Source organism: Rhinopithecus bieti, unplaced genomic scaffold (assembly GCF_001698545.2).
Source record: "Rhinopithecus bieti isolate Rb0 unplaced genomic scaffold, ASM169854v2 scaffold_1063, whole genome shotgun sequence".
Lineage (NCBI taxonomy): Eukaryota > Metazoa > Chordata > Mammalia > Primates > Cercopithecidae > Rhinopithecus > Rhinopithecus bieti.
The window spans coordinates 210,406-225,186 of record NW_016803245.1 but is presented as its reverse complement, the minus strand read 5'-3'; the positions used below and the strand labels follow the sequence as shown (position 1 = coordinate 225,186).

General features: G+C 38.4%; 1 protein-coding gene across 21 annotated transcripts in view; it reads right to left on the bottom strand.

Moving 5' to 3' along the window:
• Window positions 1–14,781, bottom strand: part of PLAGL1 (PLAG1 like zinc finger 1) — a 73,830-nt gene that overhangs the window by 42,015 nt on the left and 17,034 nt on the right. For 15 of the 21 annotated variants that reach the window (XM_017870841.1, XM_017870837.1, XM_017870883.1 and 12 more), the window contains one exon: window positions 1,054–1,093. The exons of the other annotated variants lie outside the window; for them this stretch is intronic. The gene's annotated coding sequence lies outside the window, so the exon portion shown is untranslated. The remainder of the gene's footprint in view (window positions 1–1,053; window positions 1,094–14,781) is intronic. 21 annotated transcript variants of the gene reach the window in all.

Below are 14,781 nucleotides of genomic sequence, written 5' to 3'. Positions count from 1 at the left end.
GTTGTCTTATAACTATATTTATAATAATGATTTAGGCCTTACTCCAAGTCAGCTGTTTTAAGTTAATCCAACTGTCCTTTTATGGTCCAACTTGCATTCTGCTCAAATGTCCTTTTCTTTCATTATCATTCTGAAAAATGTACAATTAATTCTGTCATTTAAATCAGTTTTCTAAATTCTAAAGCAAAATTTCTCAAACTTTTCCATGGAGCACCAGTTCGATGGTATATTTGTGAGGTAGGGGTTGTATGGTGAAATATGTTTGAGAAACACCACAGACCAAAGGCCATCGATAATCACTTGTTGGAAATAAACAAGTCTAATTTGATTTTAACTCAGCTTTTTCCACAAATTTAAATGACCATAGGCTCATTTTCCATATAATATCAGTTAACATCCTAAGGAATGAGTATACCAAGGTAGGTTCTATCGGGAAGGCTGTATTAGAGGTGTGTGTCTTCTTGGTAACTTCAAAAGAGGTGAAACAGAGCCTGCTAGAACAAGATTCAAGATACAGACTTAGAATCTGTCAGAGAATGCAAATCCTTGTTAAGTTACTTTGTAACAATATTCTTCTCGCCTGCTAACATGATGAAAAACAAAACCATCTCAGAAAATAAATTCTCAAAGATGTATTTAAAATTGGTTTAGTATATTTCAATTCTCCTCCACAAAAATGACACTTCATAGACTATTTAAAAACAAAGATACATAAATATGTTTTAGAGGAAGACTAATGCCCAACAGGATGTCTGCATCTATATACAACCTCAGTTCTGCCCTTTGCTCCCACTAACCATAACTCTGATAAGAAGTCACTATAAGGAAACAAATGCCCCAGGTCAAGACATGTACTTCAGAAATCACTATCAAAATAACTATCATCTAAGAGGACCAGAAAAAGTGAGACAGACTTTAAAATAATGTAAGAACCAAATAACAAAAAAGTTTTGCTCCAATTTTTGCTCTAGAGCTCTAAAAAACCATTATCAAGTTATTAGAGAAGAGAAGGTATTGGGGGAAGAGGATAAAAAAATTGAAATATCAGCTTACAAAAGTCAATCACGATGTTTATGAATCAGGCAGGAACAATCTGAAAACAAAAATAAAAATTAATAGTTTTATATAATATTTGCACATACATTTGTTAATTATAATTTTGAGATCATTGTATGTTCATACGCAGTTTTAAAAGAGCCTTTACTCAGTTTCCTACAATAGTAACATTTCACAAAACAACAGTACAATATTACAACCAGCATGTTTATATTAATACCATTTACTAGTCTATTGCAATTTCCCATTTAATTGTATTAGTGTGTGTGTGTTTTATACAGTTTGAGCACATGTGTAGGCTCACATATCTACCACTAGTCAAAATATTGAACAGTTCCATCACAAGGATCCACCATGTTGCCCTCTGACAAACACATACCACCCCCTTTGCCACAATCCCTTTCTGCCCCTGACCCATTGCACATCTATTTTTAACACTAAAATAATAACAGCCATTTACAAAAAGTATTTCATTCCTTGTCCATAGTTGAATGTCATCTACTACTACCACCACCACTACTACTACTACTACTACCACCACTACTACTACTACTACTACCACCACTACTACTACTACTACTACCACCACCACCACTACTACTACTACTACTACCACCACTACTACTACTACTACTACTACTTCTTCCTAGTTATATGTCAAATCTTGAATGAATACTTTTAGTTTTCTGCATTAAAGTTTTAGTTTAAGGAATAAATTCTCCAGAGAGAAGTCTTTCTCATTGTTAGCACGGCATAGATCACTCATTTCAAAAATCAAAATGCAAAAAGTAAGGGAGCCAGAAGTGGTGTCTGCACTCACAGATTCCATATTTTCAATATATTACTAACAAGAAACTCTCAGTGCTTACTATGAGCCAAGCTACATATTATATATGTATGTATATGTATGTATGTGTATATATATACACACACACACACATACATACATATATTCCATATACCAAGCCTTTGATGTATGCACATTGACCCTGTTTGGCCCAGGAGAAAACTGAGGCACCAAGAGGTTTACAAGTTGCCTAAAGTCAAATAACTAGCAAGTGGCAAATCCTGGAACCTGGGACCAGACTCTGGGCACCCAGACTCTACCATCTGTCAAGGAAACCATGATAAAGTCAAGATGTTTTGGTGTCACCATTCACTGCTATGACAAATAAATCATCCGATTATTGGTAAGCTTCACTTTAACATACCGAAATTCAACAACGAAAATGTCCAAAACAATGATGTGTAAAATGGAAGAGGTATTTTATTCAAATACAAAATGATAGGAAATTGCCAAAAACAAAGGTTGGGACATGCAGAAAAGATTTTATATTATGGCAACAAACTGTTCAGCAGCCCTGAACAGATAGTCTTAACATACGCTGGGGATTGTCAGGCAGCAGTTTATACATAGCCAAGATTACTCTTGAAAAAGACATATTCAATTGAGCAGAGATGATGATGGGAGAACTGAAATTTTTGAACAGATAAAAGCTTCAAAATTAGGCTCTTCAGCCAATAGAGACATCTAAAACTCCAAAGATAATGTTCAGGTTATAGTAATTTAACAGACACCTATTGTGACAAACTTTCTGTAGGTTTATTAGCTTAATAATATAGCATTATTACTAAGGACTAGTAGATATTCTCTTCTGTGAAACTACACAGCACATTTATGCATAGCTGTGACAGTTTTGCCTATCATTCAACAGTACTTAAAAGGCGCCTACTCAATAAGCCATTGATATGCTGCACCAAATACCCTGGTGAGGCTTTCTTTACAGTGCTAATTTTACAGACGTCTCCTGGATGATCTAAGTTCAAGAGGCAGCCGGGGAGGAGAATGCATTATTAGCATGGTTTGGTGTGCATATAACTGAGTTATACATAGGAACTAGGGAAATGGAGCTCTGAAGTTCATCTTCCACATGAAGATACATGCTATTAGTCTTGACTTTCTGGGAGGGAAGTTAATTCATTACTTCGTTAATACTGAAATATATTAAAAACATTTTCAGTTAAAAGGGTAGCTAAAAGAAAACCTTTAAATTAAAATGCTTACATTTTATGAGATTTCTAGAAATCACTATTAATTGGTTTTAACTAGCTTTATAATCTCCCCCAGTTACTTAAGGCTTTTATTTATTTATTTTTTGAGACAGGGTCTCTGTCACGCAGACTGAAGTGTGGTGACGTGATCAAGGCTCACTGCAACCTTGATCTCCGGGGGCTTAATTGATCCTCACACCTCAGCCTCCCAAGTAGCTGGGAATATAGGCATGTGCCACCACACTCGGCTAATGTTTTTTTTGGTAGAGGCAAGGTCTCACTATATTGCCCAGGCTAGTCTTGAACTCCTGAGCCCAAGCGATACTCCCACCTTGACCTCCCAAAGTAAAAACTCATATTTTCTTAAAAGTGGGTAAGCAAAGGAGCAGGGTGAAGGAAACCCTCTCCTCCTTTTCAGACATCACCGTACACGATGCCTGTTTGCCCTTCTTCACCAAGAAGCCAGCTGTCTGTGGCTAGGCCAGTGTGACAGACTCAGGGGACATTGGATACAGCTCTCTTTTCCATGTCTCCTAAAGTTAAGACTTCTATAAGCATTATTATTTCAAGAAAACACTGTGTCCTGTTCTTCTTGAGTAAATACAAGGCAGATGGTAACCTTAATTTTCTCTGAAAACTCTATGTCTAAAACATGGGAAAAAATAGATATCAAGGTTCTAAGAATGAGGAAAAATCAGAATTCCTCCATGAGCTACATTTATCTCCAATTCTTTTCCCAGGGAGACACGTACACAAAGCACCCTTTAAGTTTAACATGACTTGTTTCTCATATCTTTCTAAAAGCATGTTGTTTATTTAGAATAAGCTTTCTATCTTGTCTGCCAAGCTTTTCCCATACATATAAGATAAAAAGTGAGAAACACTTTTCCATTCCCAGTGATGTTTGCCCAGTAAGTCTTGGTAAATAATAATGATTATGCCTAAACTAACATCACTCTTTCTCTGCTGCTAAACACAGTCACCTGGTGGTGTGATGTGCATGGTTCCTCAGTGGTTCATCATTCTAGAACATCCTACAAGATTAACTAAATTTTTCAAGTTTGTCTATCACCTCAGCTATAACATTTATGTTTATGTCACTGTTTTTAAGTTGTTAAATTCTTACAGGATACAGACTATATCTGTATAACTTAGTTTACAAAGAATAGCCATGCACGAACATCCCATAAATGCCCTTGGCAATGATGACCACAATCACAGCAGAGTTAATGGCAGGTTTGCTCCACTTCATCAGAGGTTCTGAAGGAGGAAAACAAGATCTTCCCTGAAAGGCAAGACCTGGCATCAGGGGCTACTGTGGGCACTTTCCTTTGAATTGCATTTATCTGCCAGGAAGATGATATCCTTTATCGTTTTACATGAAAGCATTTGAAAATTCTAAAAACTGACCATGCCTGTCTTGGTCAGTTCAGCCTGCAATAACAAAGTGCCATAGACTGGATGACTGACAAAACATTTATTTCTCACAGTTCTGGAGGGGAGAAGTCTAAGATCATGGTGCCAGCATGGGCAGGTTCTGGTGATGAACCTCCTCCAACTGTCTACTGCTGACTCTCCTATCTTCACAAGGTGGGAAGAAAAGCCAGCTAGTTCTCTGCCCTCTTCTTATAAAGGCACTAATCCCATTCCTGAGGGCTCCACCCTTATGGCCCAATTTCATCCCTAAGGCCCCACCTTCAAATACCATTTCATTAGAATTAGGGTTTCAACTCATGGCTTCTGGGGGGACACACACATTCAGTTCATTGCAATGCCCTTATATAGACATGAAGACAGGTCAGGTATGTTTGAAATAACTCATGATCTGCAAAATCTCACACCAAAAATAACAGGGGGAAAAATTCCGAGTAGACCACTCAAAACCTATGCACATTTGTAATCACAGCGCTAACCAAATAATAATGCATACTTCAGGGATAACTTGGAAAGCCCAGATAGGCAGCTTAGTGTGACTGAGGGTACCCCAGGGGACATTAAAATGCACAGAAACAATAGAGTGGAAAGGCTACTACAGTAGAAATGCAGGGAGGATTCAGAGATGAGTTCTCATCGCTGGAGAGTGTGATATGACAGTGAATTGTGTCAATGTGACTTTGCCACAGGTGCCAGGTTAAACATTATTTCCGGCTGTGTCCATGCAGGTATTTCTGGATGAAATCAGCACTTGTGTTGGTGGAGCTGGGAGCATACCACCCTCCCCAATATGGGCTGGCATCATCCAATGCATTGAGGGCCCAAATAGAGCAAAAAGGCGGAAGAGGAGGAATGCACCCCCTTTTCTTCCTGCCTGCTTGAGCTGGGACATCAGTCTCCTCCTGTCCTTGGACTGGGATTTACACCCCTGGCTCCTTGCTTCTCAAGCGTTCAGACTCGGACCAGAATCACACCACCAGCTTTCCCAAGTCTCCAGCTTGCAGACAGTTGACTGTGGGATTTCTTAGCCTCCATAATCATCAGGGTCAGTTCTTTGTAATCAGTCTCTCTTTCTGTCTCCATATATGTATCCATGAGTAAACATACATGCACTCTAACTCTGCCAACTCAGATTCATTTGGGTTCTAGAGACTGCCCAACAATTATGCAACATTTCCCTGATCTTTGGTCATTTCATTTCACACCTTCTCTCCTATCTTTCAATTGCCTTCCCCACTCCTAATACTTACATATAACATCTCTCTGTTAACATCCCTACTTCATGCTTCTGTGAGAAAACAAAAGCTGTTGGATAGGGCATCTCTGCTTTCTATCTCTAAACTCACAAACTTCCCTATATCCACAGGAGGATGCACTCTCCCTAGAACCAGAGGCCAACTCCACCTCTCTATTCAAAATTTCTTCCTCATTATCTTCTCCCTTTCTACTAAAGATACTTGTCGTCAACACACGCTATGCTCTGATAGTCCCAATTTTTTATTTTTTTATTTTTGGGGACGGAGTCTCGCTCTGTTGCCAGGCTGGAGTACAGTGGCGTGATCTCAACTCACTACAACCTCCACCTACTGGGTTCAAGCGATTCTCTTGCCTCAGCTTCGCAAGTTGGTGGGACTACAGGCGTGTGCCATCATGCCCAGCTAATTTTTGTATTTTTTTTAGAGACAGGGTTTCAACATGTTGGCCAGGATGGTCTCAATCTCCTAACCTCGGGATCTGCCCGTCTTGGCCTCCCAAAGTGCTGGGATTACAGGTGTGAGCCATCATGCCCGGCCAATATTCCTCAATTTTTAAAGAACAAAACCGTCATTCACCTCCACGTCCCACTATACTCCCACTTTTTCTCAAACTTCTGAAAAGAACAGAAAACTTAGATAATCCCCATTTCCTTACCTCCCACTCACTTTGCAACCCATTCCCCAGGCTCTTATCTCTACCACTGTATCAAAAGATCCTTATCAAGGTCATCAAAGCAATTTTTATTATCCTCATTTTAAAAACCAGGACACTGAGGCTCAAGAGAGATTACTAGGTTGAGATAGTAAAAACATACCTTGCCTTCAAGATATGCAAGAGCCCAGGGCTGCCCCAAAGCACTCTTTTCAGGATATTAAAGACTGCATCTTCCAGGGACCCAACCCCTCTTTCCTCCCTTATGTCATGCCACTGCATTATATATCAGACACACTCCTTAGAATATCTCATTGTTTTCATTATTTTAATTGAGAAAAAGGACCTTGCTTTGCCTATGAATGTTTTCTGTGTTGACCACTTGGTGTAAATTATTTAATTGTTCCAACCACATGAGAATAGGTGGCTTTAGCCCCTTTGTACAAATAAGAAAGTTGTAGCTGAGAAAGAATAAAACCTTTCCCAACATCAGACAGATAATAAGCATTTCATTATTTCTTAGTTGTTTCCATTAGATGATGACAAGATAGGGGCATCGCTTTGACAGATGTGACATTGTCCCATTATGTCCATGAGGTTGGAAAACCTAGAATTGATGCAAATTTGCTATGAGGAAACACCTCAGAATCTGAATTATATATCATAATGGAACTTTATAATGAGGATTTTAATTTACCATACATCTAAATATTTATAAGTTATAAATTATGCAGACCAACAAAGCTAACCAACCAAGTCCAAAATATATCTTTCCTTGACCAACTTACCTCATATTTCCTGGAAAACCATGTTTGAATGTGGACTTCTTGGAGCCTGTACCTCTAGAACATGGCACTGGGGGTACATGATACTGAATTTTGCTGATTAGGGCATCTTCCCTCCCTAGTTCTACCATGGAAGCCAAATTGGTGAGCATGAGGTGTGGAACAGAGATATGTGCTCATCCCATAACCTGTCTGGTTTTCTAGGTATTCAGACATTGCACTCGCTCAGTACTGCCCTTAACCTGGGCGAGTGGAGCTCTGCCTTAGGATCTATGCTCCATTCTGGCCTTTCTCTAGCTTCACCATTTCCTTTATTGTGAGGAGTCCAAAGGCCGAAGGGGAAGGTGCCCACCCAGGCCTACATTCCCTCTCCTAGGCTATGCTCCTGGTTTCTAGAACCATGGAATTCCTTGTCCAAAGAGCTTCAAGTCTGCTAACCAGGGACTGCACAGGTTCTTTCCTAGATTTGTGTTTTTAAGGGCAGACTGTGTCCCTGTTACATGCAGCCCCTAGACCCAAGGGGTGGCCAAGGGGTGGCTATTTGCAGGAGATGTGGACATAGCGGGTAGAGTGATCCCAGAACATTAAGAGGAGGGAAGACAGGCCGGGGCCTAGTAGCCAGTTTGCCCCCCAGTGCCATGTTCTAGAGGTACAGACTCCAAGAAGTCCACATTTAAACATGGTTTTCCAGGAAATATATTTTGGACTTGGTTGGTTAGCTTTGAACTTAGTTGGTGTGCATAATTTACAACTTATATTTAGATGTATGGTAAAAGTGTTTCTATTTATATTCTGACTTGAACTCTACCCCTGTGTAGTTAGGAGGGGCATGAGATTAGTTCTAGACTTTAATACCAAGTTAATTACTGAGGGAAAAACCATTGAACATTCTCTTTCTGAACCACAGAGGCTGAGAAAGCCAAGTGTTCCAGAAAGTGTACAATGACAAAGGTGGTACATTCACAGGCTTGAGTCTTCCTGTGTGAAGCAGAGTCTTCTGCAAATCCACAGTGGATGTTTATTGTAAGCAAAAAATACACTGTTTTTGAATTAAGCCACTGAGGTTTGGGGATGGCTTGTTAGCACAATATAATGTTAACCCATCCTGACTACATAGAAATTGGTACCAGAAGTAGGATATTGTTTTAGCAAAACCCTAAAATACATGACCTTGGTTTAGTGGTCAGCAAGTAGTGAGGAAACTGATCTTAAGGGCCAGAAAGATAGTGATGTGTTTTATACAGTGGCAACATATCTGGTAAAACATTTGCTTCTGTTAGTTCAGGAGGCAGATCTCCTGCCAAATTTACTTGTAGCTCTAAGAGAAGAGGTAAGAAAAAACAATTGAAATATGGTTGGATGAGGTGGCTCACACACCTTTGGAGGCCGAGGCAGGTGGATCACTTGAGGTCAGGAGTTAGAGACCAGCCTGGCCAACATGGTGAAACCTCATAAGTACTAAAAATACAAAAATTAGCTGGATGTGGTGGCGTGAGCCTGTAATCCCAGCTACTTGGGAAGCTGAGGCAGAAGAATCGCTTGAACCTGGGAGGTGGAGGTTGCAGTGAGCCGAGATCCTGCCACTGCACTCCAGCCTGGGTGACAGAGTGAGTGAGACTCCGTCTCAAACAAACAAACAACAACAACAACAACAAACCAGAAAATGGCTGGGTGTGGTGGCTCACACTTGTAATGCCAGCACTTTGGGAGGCCGAGGCGGGAGGATCATGAGGTCAGAAGTTCGAGAACAGCCTGGCCAACACAGTGAAACCCCATCTATACTAAAAATAGAAAAATTAGCTGGGTGTGGTGGCGGGCACCTGTAATCCCAGCTACTCAGGAGGCTGGGGCAGGAGAATTGCTAGGACCCAGGAGGCAGAGTTTGCAGTGAGCCAAGATCATGCCACTGCACTCTAGCCTGGGTGACAGAGCCAGACTCTGTCTCAAAAAACAAACAAATAAACACACACACACACACACACACACACACACACACACACACAATGGAAATGTGTATTGGTTATTATTGGCTTCATTTGACAAAGTATTTCAAGAAAGAGCTGAGCTTGGAAAAGAACTATCCGGTTTCCAGGAAGTGAAAGGGAATGAGGAGACAGCAGACATTTCAGATTTTGCAACTACAAAACCTAACTTCTTTTCCACCCCTACACTAACAGTTAACAGTAAGGCTTTGAAGATCATAAGCCCAGGAAAACTTTTTTTTAAACTAATTTGTCTCAGTTCAAGGATAGATAATATATCCATTAAATCTTTTCATGTGGATAAAATGACTGAGAGAATAGATCAGATTAAAAGTAAAGCTTTCCAATAGAAGCCAGCCAGTCCTAAGATAACTTCCTTTAGGACCAGAAAGACAGCTATGGGAGTGAGAATGCAAATCAGTGTAGCAAATCTGAGAGCCAGGACTCATACATGACAAAAGAAAATTCTAGGGCTGTGTTTACTAGCACACAGAATTGATTGGAGACAAACAGATAAGAAACCTTCCAAATTTTGTAGAGCACTGTGCTGCCAAAAGAATAAGCCTATCAGCTGAGGTCTTAAAATGATCCTTTGGTCCCCAACACTCTATATGCAGGAAGTGGATAGAAAGAGTTGCTCGGTTCCAACTAGGGCAGATTCTCAAATGTCCACTTCATATGTGGCTAAGGAAAAAAAAAAAAAGAAAAGAAAAGAACTGCTTAGTGCGCGGGGCCAGTAATTCTGAAAATGATGAACAAGAAGGGCCTAATCAGGGCCTAATCAAGAAGCATTTTACTCTCCAGCCTTCCTGGAATCTGGTGAAGAATTTCAAAATTGTTATGGACCAGGGACTCCCTAAAGTATACTGGTGAAATTTATAACTTACAATGTGGGAAAGACTAGATTTGGATCTGTATTATTTTGATAATCTCAGAAAGGTATCAGAAAAATGAGGAATTTTCCTATATATTGTAAATTTTAAAACCTCACAGTGCATGGGATGTCCACATGTTCCACATCATGTCCTCTGAGAATATGAACATCTTTCCCCTGCTATTTAAAAGCAATTTTCTAGATTGCAGTTTTAAACATCTCTGAATGTGACAAGGTATTACCATTAAAGTGTATGACACTGATTTTACACTCCACAGAAGTGCAGACAGATTTAACAAGGCAGCCCTACTTCACACTAGCTCTTGAAACCTCAAGTAGGAATGAAATGAAACTAATGACATGATAACTGCTACTATTATTCACAAAAAAAATATATATGGAAGATGATGAGAGACAGCAGTGTGACCACTGGAGCAGCTCATATTCGGTCCCAACATTTTATTCCTGCTTGCGTTTCTGGAAAATCCACTGTTACAGATTCAAATGTGTCCTCAAAAATCAAATGTTGAAGACCCAACCCCTAATGTGACTGTATTTGGAGATAGAACCATCAGGGAGGTAATTAAGGTTAAATGATGCCTTAAGAGTGGGGCTCTAATCCAATTAAAATTCTCATTATAAAGTCTCATTATAATACATGTCAGTTTCTGATGTGTTTGCTCATAGTAAATTTGCATTAATTTCAGATTTTCTGACCTCATGGAGGTAATTGGACTATGTCACATCTCTCAGAGTGATGCCCCTATCTTGTCATCATCTAATGGGAACAATTAAGAAACAATTAGATAGAACCATCACAAAAGAACAGGCCTCCTGTGCTCAGAATCCAAGTGATCAGAGGTCAGATGCTTGCTGTATTACTTATTAAGTGTCTGATATTGGGAAAGGCTTCATTCTTTCTCAGCCAAAATTTTCTTATTTGTACAAAGGGGATAAAACTATCTATTCTTAGGTTGTTGGAACAATTAAATAAAATGATTCACAACAAGTGGTCAACACAGAAAATACTCACAGTAAAGCAGGGTCCCTTTCAATTTATCCTTAAAGTTAATTAACAAAAAACTTAAATTTCAGTATTATACAGATATTTGTATGCATGTATTGAGCTACCTTTTCATATCATTCAATAAATGATGCATAATTTTTGGCTTTTGCTTTTTTGTTGTTACGGTTTTGGGGTTTTCTGTTTGCTTTGCTTTGGGAAAGGGGATAAATGTTAAACTAATTTGAGGAGTAAGTTAAGCCAAGGAAACATGACTCTAAACTACATAATTTAAACATATTTCTATACTTTGTATTTATGTGTGAACCACTTTGGTCAAAGTTTGAAATTATGTTTACCTCCTATAAATATTTGTTGAATAAATTTATGAATGTTTTCTAAGTTAAATATCTTTAAAAGCTATACTGTCATAAGATACTCATACCACTTAAAATTCAAACACTGTTATGATATATATGCTTATACAAAATGTTTCAAACCTGAAATATAAAGATTTTTTTTTTGCCTGAAGACTAAAGGAAGAAAGATCACCCTTTCTATAAATTTCATAATATATTTTCCAGGGATGAAAGAGAAAAGAAAATTTAACACTTGATGGGCTCAAATCTTAATTATAAAACAGAGGCTCTTGTTTCAAAGCCAAGTAATAATAAGTATTTCCATAAAATACCTACATTACTGGCTATATTAATGGTGGCCAGCCATAAAATTAAAGCAAAGAGAAGAACTGAAATCTAGACCTGTAATCTTTTTTCCAAAAATATCAAGGATAAAGGATGGTCAGGAGTTAACCAAAACCAAAAACTGTTTAACCTGGTCACCCTCCCACCATTGTTCACTCTATTTTGAGACCTGCTGAGCCACATTGTCCTTTAAATTTTCTTGATTTAGGGTCTCATTTTCTCCGAACTGCTATGATCACAATAGTGACACATAAAGAAGAAACACTGGGTGATTTGAGAGAACTTTAACAAGGTCTGGATATTTCTCTCACTAGGAAGTAGCTGACCCCATTACTACAGGGCACGCTTCTTATTAGGTGGATCTGGGAGAGTCCTATCACAGAGCTGCAATGTCTGCATGCATGATTACAAGCAAAAGTTGACCAAGAAGGCTTCAATGAGAAGTAGATGAAATGGAATCAAATGAATGTTTATTAAGCACCTACAAAGTGCTCGTAAACAGAAAGTATGGCAAAGACTGCCAGTTTTCTCTAATATTCATTCTTCCCTTCTTTCTTTGTAATATAATCTCTGAATTTTATATGGGCACATGATTCCCCAGGATAAAAACATTTCTCAATGTCCCTTGAAGATAAAGGTTGTCATGTTACTGACAAGATATAGGCACAAATGTCATGTGCAAATTCTGGTTATTGTCCTGAAGCAGGAGCAGATTCTTATTTATTCCTTTTTTTTTTTTTTTTTTTTTTTTTTTTTGCTGACTGAAATACAGACATAGCTAGAACTTGGCTAGCCATCTTCGATCATGAGGTAGACAAACAGAACAAGGACACAGACCTTAGAGTTCAGAAACGGACGCACATACTCAGGCATTTGATTTTCAACAAGGGCACCATGCAATTCAATGGAGGGAAAGAAAAATTCCTCAAAATCTTCCAGAGCAATTAAATTTCGATCCTGAAAAAAATTAACCTTGACCCTTATCTCACATCATACAGAAATTAATTTGAGATAGATGATGGAATGGGTCACAGATCTAAATGTAAAAAGAAAAATGGATATCTTCTTGATTGAGGGATAGACAAAGATTTCTTAAATAGGACAAAAACCAAACTATTAAAAAACTGATAAACTGGATTTCATTAAAACACCACAAGACAGCATTAAAAGATAAACAGAAAAGTCATAAAATCATCAAGGAAATGCACATGAAAACCATGAGACCATGAAGCCGGGAGATATCACCTCAAACCCACTAGAGGGCTTAAAGTGAAAAAGACTAACAATATCAGGTGCTGATGAAAATGTGCACTATAACTACAACTCTATTGCTAGCAAAAGTGTACACATATGCATTCAATTTTGTAAACTGTTTGGCTTCCCTATGGCCTAACAATTCTAGTTTCAGATTTGTTCCTTGGTGAAATACTGCAAATGTCCACCAAAAGACTTGTGAATGAGTATTCACAGCAGGTCTATTTGTAAGAACCCAAACTAGAACACACCCACATAGCTATTAACAGAATGGATAAACAAACTGTGGTAATGGATTCCTACTCAGAAAAAATACAAAAAGAACCACCTATTGATAGATGGATCAGCACAGATAACTCTCAAAAATTTATGCTGAATTAAAGGCAGACACAAAAGAGTACATCCTATTTGGTTATACTTAAAATTCAATAATAGACAAAACAGGGAGGCTCAGGTGGGAGGATTGCTTGAGTCTGGGAGGTTGAGGCTGCTGTGAACTGTCATCCTGTCATCATGCAACCACACTCTAGCCTGGGTGGCAGAGTGAGATACCATCTCGGGGCGGGGGAAGGAGGGGAAGGAATAGACAAAACTAATCTACAGTGATGGACATCAGAAGAGTGTGATCCACAGGGGAGGTGTTGGATAGGAGGTAGATGAGAGAATTTTCTCCTCGATGGATGTAATATTGTCTATCTTGTTCTTGGTTGTATTACACAGGTGTGTGGATGTGTGTGTGTGTGTATATATATACATATATATATATATAAACTCATCAAGCTATATACTTAAGGATGGCAGACTTCATATGTTTTTCTTCCCCAAGTATTTCATGCCTCAACAGAAGCAGAGAAAAAGTACTTTATGAAAGATAAGTAGACTCTTTTTACCTTATTCATTGCCCAGCAAAGGTTATTAGGCAAATGCAACATTTTCTACTTAAAACAAACACCAAGCAAAGTGTGACTAAACTTTACTTTTTTTCTTACCCCCAAATAAGCCAAAATTAGAATATTCAAATCTTATTCATTAGTATCAACAAAAACTTAGAAGGAAAGTCCAAAGAAAGTAGGAGTACACCAGTTAGTCCATAGCAACTATCATGGTCACCAAAGTGAAGATTCTATAGTATAATGGCAATGAAAGCAAAGTTTTCACTGTGTATGTCATTTTCAGTGTATGTTTTACCATAAATGCTTCTGTTCATGATTTTAACTATTTCTTTATTTTTAACACAAAGGCAGTATGGCATAGAAGAAAGAGCAAGATACCTGAATCAGACAAACCTGTTTTGCCACTTACTAACTACATGGTGTTAGGCAAGTTTCCTAATCTCTTTGATACTAAGTTTCTTCACAATTTAAGAGAGATAATAATACTTACTTTGCAAAATTGTAGCACAATTATAGTAGGTACTTAGTAGTGGTAGCTATTTGGCAATAGCTCTTTGTATGCAAAGTATCATGTCAGCCACTTGAACCCTATCTAAGAACCTGACCATCTGGAAATTTAGATATAAAGATTGGTGACAAAAGGTAAGAATTTAACACGGGCTATAGATTATAAATTATAGGGTTTCTATGTAGCTAGTAGGGTTGTAGAGTGGGTATTCTCTGAACAGAGCTTGAAAAAAATGGTTGAAAATTAGTTGGGGAGAAAACATTTAAGGCAGAGGAAATGGCACAAATAAGAACACAGCTGCAAAAGCAGGGGAGTGAATCCTTTAGGG